Below are 10,860 nucleotides of genomic sequence, written 5' to 3' on the forward strand. Positions count from 1 at the left end.
ATTTATTGCTCACCCTTGTGCCTGACCTAACAAACCTGTGACTATCCAAACCTTTAACGTGTATTCTTAGAGCATTACCCTCTACCAGAAAAGAAAAAGCTAAGAATGTCATAGCATCTGAAATCTGTAGCACAGTTTTTCCTGCCTTGGTTTTAGTTCATCCACTTGTTATCTCTACTAATGTATTTAATAAATGCCTTGAAATATGGTTCTTTGTTCTGTGGTTAATAAAATCTCATGTAACCACTTCCATGATAAAGCATGCCTTTGAGGATGACCTAAATCCATGTTCCTGAGAGGTGGCCCCTTATATGTGCCTCGAGAATAAATCATCTCTCATTCCCTTTGTGGTAAAACTGTCTTGTGTTAACACTAACCATTATATAAATTTAGATTAAGTCTTTATCTGAGACTGTTACTTCCCTTCTTATTCACAAAACCTGATTGTTTCAAAGCATTCTCTAATCCCTCTCCCACCCCAGCCTAGAAAATAACTGCTTCACCTTCAAAAAAGAACCTCCACCTATTGCATAATGTGGCTTACACATGCTATCAGTTGCCCAAAAATCAATACTGCTATAAATTGCATCAACAACACAGTATCCTTGTCTGGACTCTATAAGAAGTACAAGGGTACCAAAATGTTGAGCAATTTATAGGATAAAATCTATCGGTCTCTGGCCTGAGTGGTCACAATTACTTCTGCCTAGACTGTGGACAATTTGTTGAGTGTACTCAAGGTTCATTAAAGTATCTTAAGAGTCCCCTAGTCACCTGAATTGATGTCGTGCTTGAATAGTAGAAAAGTGTCTAGTTGTTTTTACTTTGTGATACAGTCTTGCCCTGAGCCATGGGAGCAGATGTCTATGTGATGTGTAAAGGAACTGTAGGGTGGGAGGAAGTTTAATTGGCAGGGGCAAGTAAATCTTTCAATACCCGTGAGAGAACTGAGCAAGCAGTGCCAGTGAGGTAATGGTCCCCAAGTTGGGAGGATGTGATAAAGTGCGTTGAAGTTCAGGATCCACAGTCATATTTTTCAAAGAAACTGATAAAATGTTTTAATTTTCTCCAAATATCATCTGCCTATTACTTCCTAAATCAAGCACAAATTTGAATGCTTTGTGTTCAGGCTGAAAACATATGGTTGGAGACTGGTTTAAGTAAGGTTCCCTGTTTCTGAAAGACACACTTACTTAGATGAACCATTTGCCTCTTTTCCACATAGTTTTAACCCTGCTTGTTGCTGTTCCTGCCCATCCTTTGGAAATCCCCGGTCACTAGACTATTCTTAAATGTTTCCTTTTCCTGTTCTTCCCATGAGCCCCAAATTTCTCAGTTAAAGAGAAACCCAACTATTATTGACATTTCAGAGCAGATCGATTGATGGCTCTGAACACTGTTGTCTTGGAACTGGGAACAATTTCAGAGATTACCTTCTGATATCAAAGCCTATAAAAATCTTCACGGAGTGGGTGAAATCAGTAGTCAGTAGAGTGGCTTTTCTGGGGAAACATTAATTATGTTGCTGATGCCATACACAGTACATCTAGAACTTATAAAGAGGTAAGTCCTACCTATGTATGCATATTTGAAGAGAGAGGAGGTGGGACCACAAGGGGCTTTAATAAGGGAAGTTGCTTTTCTTCTTAGTTAGAATTAGAATCCATTTACTTGGAAGGAACCCATCCTTGTTAATTGCTTTTATAAAATCGCATCAAATGCAGGTTGATCATTCTGGGTTTGCAGGATGAGCTTCATCTCTTAATAAATGTCCCACTAAGTTTCATTATCTGCATGCAGTGGGCACTAGATTAAAAGGTCTAATTAGTGGCAGCCTCCTTGAAGAGAGGTTACAATGGTGGGAGAAGAGAAAGGCAAAAGGCCAAGCAATACGCAGGAAGTAAAGCAGGTGACGAGAAAACTCTGAAGGGAATTCCACAGTGGCTTTCCATGTGGGAATACTTTTGACTAGGTGAGAATATAGGTCAACATGTCCCCACTGAAAACCTTATCCTGACCTCAGAGTACAGATGGGCGTTCTCAAACTGCTCAACACACTGCTAATCTAAACAGCAACTCATCTTCACCTTACCCGCTCACTTTCCTGAAGATAACCTCAAGCATTACATTCTTCACATATATTTCACCCATATGTATGTATGTGTTATATGTTATGCATGTATTATGTATGTCCTTCTCAAATCACAGTATCATCAACCACTACCACCACAACCAAACCCCTAGCAATTCCTCAGTGGCATCAAGTAGCACATTCTGATATAAGAAAATGATGTTTTATGATATGAAGAGAAGGATATAAATCGTAAGTGTATAATTTAATAAATTTTCATAAATTAGTATGTCAATATAGGACTCTGATTAAAAGGCAGAAGTTGCCATCATCTCAGAAAGTTCCTTCTCCTCCAGTGAATTTTAATTTTAAGCAGACTCATGTAAAATGTGTTCTTTGTTTAATTGAACATTATATTAGTAAGAGCTAGATTTTTCTAGTATTTTAAATACTAGTTACTTAGTTGATATGTAATTAAATCCCTTTCCATTAATACTGCCTTTTCTTTTAAACTTGCCATTTATCTGTTGAAGAAACTGCTTCTCTGTATTACAGTCTATTTTACCTGCTGAAATCTGGTGGTGCTCATCCTAGTAATGAGCATGCTCTCACTCTATATTTCATGTAAACTGTGAGTTAGAATAGGAAGCTTTGTCAGAATCAAGTCTGATGATTTACTAAGAATATAAAGAGGCTTTTCAAAGCTTTTCACTGCATCCCTCTTACAAGATCATCAATAAATATTTCATCCTCCTTTAGCCATGGTGAGTGAGTAAAAATAATCTCAGTGAGAAAGGTGCAAATGCAGTGGATATGTGGTATAAAGTATATGTCAGGAAAGAGAGCTTAGAGTTCTGTTTCATAGTGTTAATATCAGTGGTGTATTAAAGCAAAGAGGTTGTAGCCATACTATTGCAGTGTTCTTTTATTCTGGAGATATATAAAAGACAATAAATGTCTTGCACACCCAACAAAAGACTCCCAACTTGCCCTTTCCTCAGAGCCATTCCCATGGTGGGAGAGAGCACAAGTGGGGCCATCTAGTTCCCTTGCCTGCAGAGTCTGGTCAATTGAACTCTGCTCTCATTAGGTTTCTCAGTAGACTATGTAGGCTATGATTCAGCTATGTTGTCCACTTGACAGATCTCCTTTTCCATTTGGTGATGTTCACACGCCTTTGGGAGATGTATTCTCAGAGTCTCCACATCCTTCACCATCTAATAGAAGCATTGTTTGGGGACTACTATGATCCATGAGTCCCACAGCAAAGAGATAGCAGGCTAAAAGTTTCCTTCTGGCATGTCAGCCAGCCCACCTCTGGTCTTCCCTCTGCCCCCTGCCAAAGAACCCAGAAGAACTTTCATCAGGAGCTACCAGATGAGAGACATCACTCTTCTCATCTAAACATGAGACATTGCTAGAAGCATCCAGATTAAACATTAATACAGCCTTTTCTAAACCATAATCTTTCCACAAGACTCTACAAAGAAGCTCTGTATCTAAGTTCTCTTTAAGAAGATATGCTAGTGGTAGAACTCGGTAGCGACAAAGCTGTTTAGGTTATAGACTACTAAATAAGAAAGACTAAAAGTAAATTTTATGATTTTTTTTCTGCATGTTTTCTTATAAGAAATCACATCTTAGGGTAAACTTGGTTAACTGGAACATGTGAGTTCTTAAATAGAGTTCTTTAGGGGGTTAATACTTCATGTGTACAAGACAAAGTTTACAAAAATTTATGTGTGGTATATTTTCCTAATAAAAGTATTCCTGGAATTCCTCAGATTGTCAAATAAGCTCATAGTTATAAAAAATTACAGCCACACAAATACCAAATGCTCTCAGATTAATAATACATAAAATGAGATATGGATAAGGTATAAGGCAGAGAAAAATGAATGTATGAGGAAAACTAGACTCAAGGCTTGTCTGTGAGCTTTGCAAGAAGAGGTAATATTTGATCTTTGGGGCTCATGGTGATGAGTCTGAGTGGATAAACAGCTCTATATGAACTTTGCATCCAAAACCTATACTCATGTTTCTTTACAAACGACCAACTAACTCTAGCTCAAGTTTCTGGTGGATATTTTTCCTGCTTTTAAGCTAGGGACCCTTAAAATCTTGAGAGATTTTATTCATTGTATCAAAACTTGAGAAATGATGAAAAAGAGATAACACAGAGAAAGAACTAAAAGTTTCTATCAAAGGTCATGATTTTGTGATGAGATTTAAAAATTAAAATTTTTCATGCACTGAAGAGGAGATGAGTTTTGAACAGGGAGACAGGAAGATAGAATTTTCTCTTATTCTGGACCTTCACAATGCATGTTCATTGTATAGTTTTAGAGGCTATGAAATCTTTGCATGTCAGAGTTCTTCAGAGAGAGTCAAAGCAATTGCTAAAGCAGAGACTGAAATGTTGCCACATCTAAACTAGGTTGGGTGCATAGGTTTAAGGTGTAGATAATGTATTGTGTTCATGTCTACTGAAAAAATAGCACATAAATTCATCTTCTACTGAGAATGGTTGATGTAACAGTATTGATATAATTTAGTGGTGAGAGCTGCCAATTGTCTTTCTAACCACAGGCCCATGCAGTCCTGTGTGCCTAAATCCCCACTATTATCCTGTTTATATTCCTCCTTGTATCACAGAGTTTTGAATCAAACCACTAACACCATGGGGAAATCTGAGCTAAAGTTGGATTTCACTCTGAAGGCAAAGAGGAGTTGTGAAGGCATTTTAATTGAGGAAAAGTAGAATCATCAGGTTTATAAAATATGGCCAGGAGAGAAGTAAAACAGGAGTTATGTAAAATAATTGAGAGAATTACTATAGTAGTCCAAATGGGAAACCAGAAGAATTAAGTTAAAATACAGCTACTGGGACTACTTAAAAGGAAAGCAGATTGAGAAGTATTAGGGAAGTAGATGTAATATAACTCAGTGTCTATATAAAAGAGTATATTTGAATGAGGTAGAAAGGTAAGGTCATCCATTGATAGATAATAGTGTTGAAGGCTCTCCATATATATTATGTCTTTATGTGACAGGAAATTCCAAAGAAATATAGCTTTCATGCATTGTATAGAACAGAATAGTGAGTCTTTGTGGCAATTTGGCTCCAAGAGTGAGAAGTAGCCTATGTGTTTCCTCACGGGCTGGGTAGGATGTTAGCCACACCCATCTTAGTCTCTGAGGATGGCCATAACAAAGTGACAGTGCACAAGTGGCATGCAGACAGCACAGGGTTGCTCTTCACTCCTTTTGGAGACTGGAAGTCTTGTGTGGACCTGTTGGTTCGTGCTAGTTTCTTCCTAGTGTGCTCTTCTATAATGGGAGCATCTAAAGAAGGTTCTTTTATAAGGGCACTAATTCCATTTGTGAGAGCTCTGTGCTTACGACCTAATTAAAAGGCAAGCGTACTATCTGTTAATACTATCATGTAGGCAGTTAGGAGTCTAACTCACAGGTTGGTGATGCGGTAAGATACACAATATTCAATCCAGAATAAGTCACCCCACTCTCTATTCTCAGGATATTAGAGCAGTAGTTGTTTGACAGATGGTGAATCAGAGTGCATTAAATTCAGAGTTGCTACACTCTACCCCAAGGCCCCTGCATCCACATCCCCAGGTATACCTGGGTGGGTTGCATCATCAAAGGGCATCCTAAGGGGTAATTATTCTTATGAACATTGGTGTATCCTCTTTGTGACTGCAGCTCTTCCCTTCCTGTTGCCTAGTTACAGTCACTGGATTGGTTTCTGTGTACTTAGCAAAACTTCCTCTCTGCTCTTGGAAACATTTTCATTATCTTTGTCTTTCTTTCTTCCTTATAAGAATTTTTTATCTTTGTAGAATACTGTCTCCAAGGAAAAATATATATGCTTTTGTGTTTTTATGACATGACATTTACTAGTTTTCTTTAGGTACACTATCAGAATAAAGTATCAAAAGTAAGATTCTAAAGAGCAAAAGGTCTACATAGCCCTCCTCCTCTGCCTATAGAATGCAGCTAAAGCCCATAAAAAGTAGATTTCCAGTATAAATGTACAATCCTATGTAGAACGACTGGAAAGCATGTTGAGAACAAGGATTCTTGAAAGTGATTTCCTGACAAGATAGTGACCTCTCTATTCAGACAGCACAAAACTCCATAATTCTTGGAAAGATCAACAACAAGATTTTATCAATAGAAAAAATATATCTGTAGATAATTGTTATTTACATTATCATTTGCCTCTTTCCTGTGGAGACAACTCTGTCCAGAAAGGCAAGTGTCACGAATTTATTTCTTTATATCTTCAAACAGTAGGACACAGTGCAGACATTTTAAGCATTCAGTTTGCTGTGGAAGTAAGCTGTCTGAATTTTAGGACTTCCAATCTACTGCAGTCATGCATGGGCAGGCACTCCAGCTGCCAATTCTGTAGTTAAGAAAACGCACCAGCCAAGAAATATACATGCAGTAAACATCGAACTCCGACCCAGATCCAGCCAATGATCAGGATATTCTCCATAGTTGAGTGGAGAGTGCGGACTGACTTTCACACAAACCCTGGTGCCCCATATTTGACCACGTTCCCTGGATAGGAAGACCTGGTGGCACTCAGAGGAAGGATAGCAGGCTACCAAGAAGAGACTTGATACCCTATGAGCATACTCAGGAGGAAGCGGTCCCTCTTAGTCACAGTCATAGGGGAGGGGAGTAGGGGGAAAGTGAGAGGGAAAGAAGAATGGGAGGATACAAGGGATGGGATAACTATTGAAATGTAAAATGAATGAATGAATTAAAGGAAGAAAGAAAGAAAGAAAGAAAGAAAGAAAGAAAGAAAGAAAGAAAAGAAAAGAAAATGTAAGAGCAAGGAGACTAGGGTGTCCAGGACTTGTAAACACTGCAATGAGTGAGAGAGGTGAGTATAAAGTCGGAGGTGTGGAAATGTGTTCAGAGGATGTCACCGCCTTACAGGGAACTGCCTTCCTGCTGCACATGCAATATAGAATAATAAATCACTACAGCCAAATATTCCAATGTCTTTTTAGTCCAAAGTGCCAGCAGGGCGTGACGATAGACTTTCAATGTCCCTGAGAGTAGAGTAGAGACTTTGCTTCAGGAGCAGAGTCGATGGTTTCTCACCTTCAGGGCATCTGTTTAGCTCTGGAGGCCAGCAGTTCAAAGTCAAGGTGCCAGAGTGTGTTCTGAAGGGGCCTCTCTCTCTCTCTCTCTCTCTTTTTTTTTTTTTTAAAGATTTATTCATTTATTATTATGTATACAATGTTCTTCCTGCATGTACACCTGCACACCAGAAGAGGGCACCAGATCACGTTATAGATGGTTGTGAGCCACCATGTGGTTGCTGGGAATTGAACTCAGGACCTCTGGAAGAACAGCCAGTGCTCTTAACCTCTCTTGTTGGCAAACAGACAGCTGTCTTCTTGCTATGCTCCCATGCAGCTTTGGTTTTATATGCGTCTGCTTTTGTATTTTTATTACTATACAATTAATGGATATACTGATAAGCATTTGCCAAGAAAATGAAAATTTTGTGGCAGGAGGGCAGGGAGGGGGGCACTTTGACAGCGATCCATTGTGAATTGTTTCTAGCCTATGTCTTTCCTGCACGTCTCAATCTCCACAAGAGAATATGTAATAAAAGAAGACACGTGACTCACTGGTGATAGGACTTCAAAGGAGATCTGAAAGTGAAAGCGAGAGTCTTGTTTTTATCTCTGTTCAGATTCAACTCTGTGAGAGTCTGTCTGCTTTGGATTTTATGTTATAGGTGGAGAAGCAGGCACATTGTGGAGTCTCACTTCAGTCTTAATGCTTGGAAGCCAAAGGGAAAACACAGCTGTCTGATCTAGAATGCTGGTCTTTGACACATCCCACTGTGACACTATCACTGGTGATCAGACATCTGGCTATCTGAGGGCTTCCTTGATGGGACCGGCTTTTCCTGGCTTAGGGAGGATTCTTCACTAAAATGTTCGCTTAGCTCTCTCTAGTCATCACCCAGTTTTGAAGCAATTATTGCTGAAAACTACCTTTTTTTTTTTTTTTTTTACAACGTGCAGAATATTGAGAAGTTGAGAGAAGAGTGTGAAAGCTTTAACTAGTCTATGACTCTCTCTGGACTTTTAATAGTGTTCCAAATAGGATTTATTTCAGAGACTGTTTGCATGTGGAACAGACACATTATCCTTACAGAGCCTTTAAAATATTAGCCCAGCACTCCTCCGTCCTCTCTGGAAGAAGGAAAAGGAAATGGTGTTCCTTCCAAGTGGTGTTTCCTGTCTTGGTGCTGCAACCTGCTAATTACCAAAGCAGCTGCATAATCCTTAGTGTAGAGTACTCATATGTCTGCAGAAAGCCACAGTACCTCAAAGGAAAGAACTAACGACCATGCTTAGCTCAGTCTGCATGTTCCCGAAAGAGGATGCATGCTATTGATGAGAGGGGGAAGTGACATCTTACTCCTCTTGGAGGAAGATAAGCTTTGGGTGTGAATAGAGTTTTGGCCATTCACTGCTCTAGGTTGTCCGTATACGATGTCCACGGAGGTTGGCATGACTCTCTCCCATACACCTCTTTACAAACCAAGGTTCTCCACCATGACCCAAGGCCTACACTGAACAGCACAGCACTCTAGGGATGTGTTTGTATAAAGAACATTGTGGGGGGAGGTGTGAATTTGACTTCAGCATGCTTTATGTAAAGTGACCTCAGTGTTTCCTCCATTTTCAAACTGAAACTAAAAGTAGTAATCTGATAGTCTGAACTTCCACAGAATGGATAGCCCTTGGCAAAGATAACTCTGTAACAAAACTTACTGGTTCCTAATCCGCTTTGCCACCTATTATCTGAATGGCCTCTGAGGGCTGTTTTAACTCTCTCTTTCTGGTTTCTCATCAATCGAACAGAGGTGACTATCAGTCCAAGTCCTATAATGCCATTATACTGAGCATTGTGTCAATCACCACATGTGGCAAAGATCTAGAATTTCACTTTGTACTTCACATCTTAAAAAAAAAAAAAGAGGCGTAGTGGCAATTCATGGCCAATGAAATGAGATAAAAAATATCTTTCTCACATGAAATGTTCAACTTTATAGAAATCAAAACTAAAGTAAGGTTCAAGGTTCACAGCACTACATAGTTAAACAGACACTTGAGAGTCAGTGCAAATGGAATGTAAGAAGACCTTTTGAAATCATGTGTTCTGCTCTGATCATTACAGAGCCTAGAAAACAGATTTTAGGGAGACTTGATGACTTGGGTCAAGTAATGGACTGGCAACCTAACACTCCCTTGAGGAAATTACTCCAGGGAAGGGGGTGGCCTTCTGAGCAAAGGATGCCTCCATCCCTCTTCCAGGCTCCTCAGGACATGAGCTGGGTACAATCAGAGCTTGTAGGCTTATGACTGCAAACCTAGGCAGAGTGAGGGAGAAGCCAGGGTTCATTCGCTCTACATAATATTCTTAGGCATCAAGAGACCATGATGCCTTGGTAAGAAAACTCAGGATTTTCAACTTTTACTTAAGTAGAAACCCTGATGTCTGCCTGTTTCCATCTCAGTTTATATAAGCTGTGGACCATATCTGTTGTCAAAGATTTAAGAGTTCTCGCTTTCCATCATTGTGATATTATGGCAAAACACATGGTTTTCAAACCCCTGGATATAAGTCTTAATTCTGATACTCACCAGCTTTAAAATGCTGACAAATTCTTTCTTGGTTCATTTTCTTTTCTTTTTTCTTTTTCTTTCTTTTTCTCTTTTTCAAAGAAGGAAAATTTTGGCTGCCCTCTTGAAGGAGAATGTAAATTTGATGTGAGATATCATGTTTTATCTTAATTAAGATATCAAATATATCTTAATATATTTGAAGGGGCCATACAAAGCTGTTTTTTTCATTGCATACATTTGTTTACATATTACATAATTTTTGTTACAAATAACACTGATTGTGTGTCTTCTTATCCTGCATTCTGGGTATCCCACTGTTTGATTTGTCTCAGCACTTCCATAATTGCTACCTGTGATTGGGATACAGCCATTAGTAGCTTGGACTTTTCCCCTTTTCCCCTGCGGGCTGTACGGAGATTTGGGAAGGAGACATTGTCAGAACACAGATCTCAGAAATAACAAGAGGCATCCAGAAAGCTTCATTACATGAGGTTTTCAGGACAGTTGCTCTAACAGGCCCTAAAGAGATAACAGCTCAGGCTGGTATCCTGTATCTTCTACTGTCCTAAGAATGTCCAAGTTGTTTGCAGCTGTTACTGTAATGAGAGAAAAAATGGGAGGAGATACTATGCAAGGGAACAGTTGTACAAATCTCTATGAACTTTCTTATGCAGGGTTTAGGTCATCATATATTCTGGAATGTTGCCCGTCAGTATCAGAAGAAAAACAAAAAACAAATGTACTTCTCTGCTTCCTCCAGAGCAGTAGGAAGCCAAGTCCCTTAATGGCAGTAAGAGTGAAAAGAAGATGAATACTGGGTGATGGTGAGAGTTAAGTGATGTAAGAAAAATTATTGAGAAACTATCAATGGTAAAACATGAAGATACAAAAGCAACACATGAATGAAAATAGGCCACAGTATTTCATCTAAATATTTAAATGTGTATTATAACTTGCATATTATATATGCATATTAAAGCCAAGTTATTGAATTTCTAAAATTTTATTCCCTGCATAACTTTAGAGAGTGTATATTTACATCTTAATCCATTGTCCTATTTTTCTTATGGCATGGAGGATGTGTTCATCAAGACTGAATTT

Source organism: Acomys minous, assembly GCF_964271855.1.
Source record: "Acomys minous genome assembly, chromosome: 6".
NCBI classification, from domain to species: Eukaryota; Metazoa; Chordata; class Mammalia; order Rodentia; family Muridae; genus Acomys; species Acomys minous.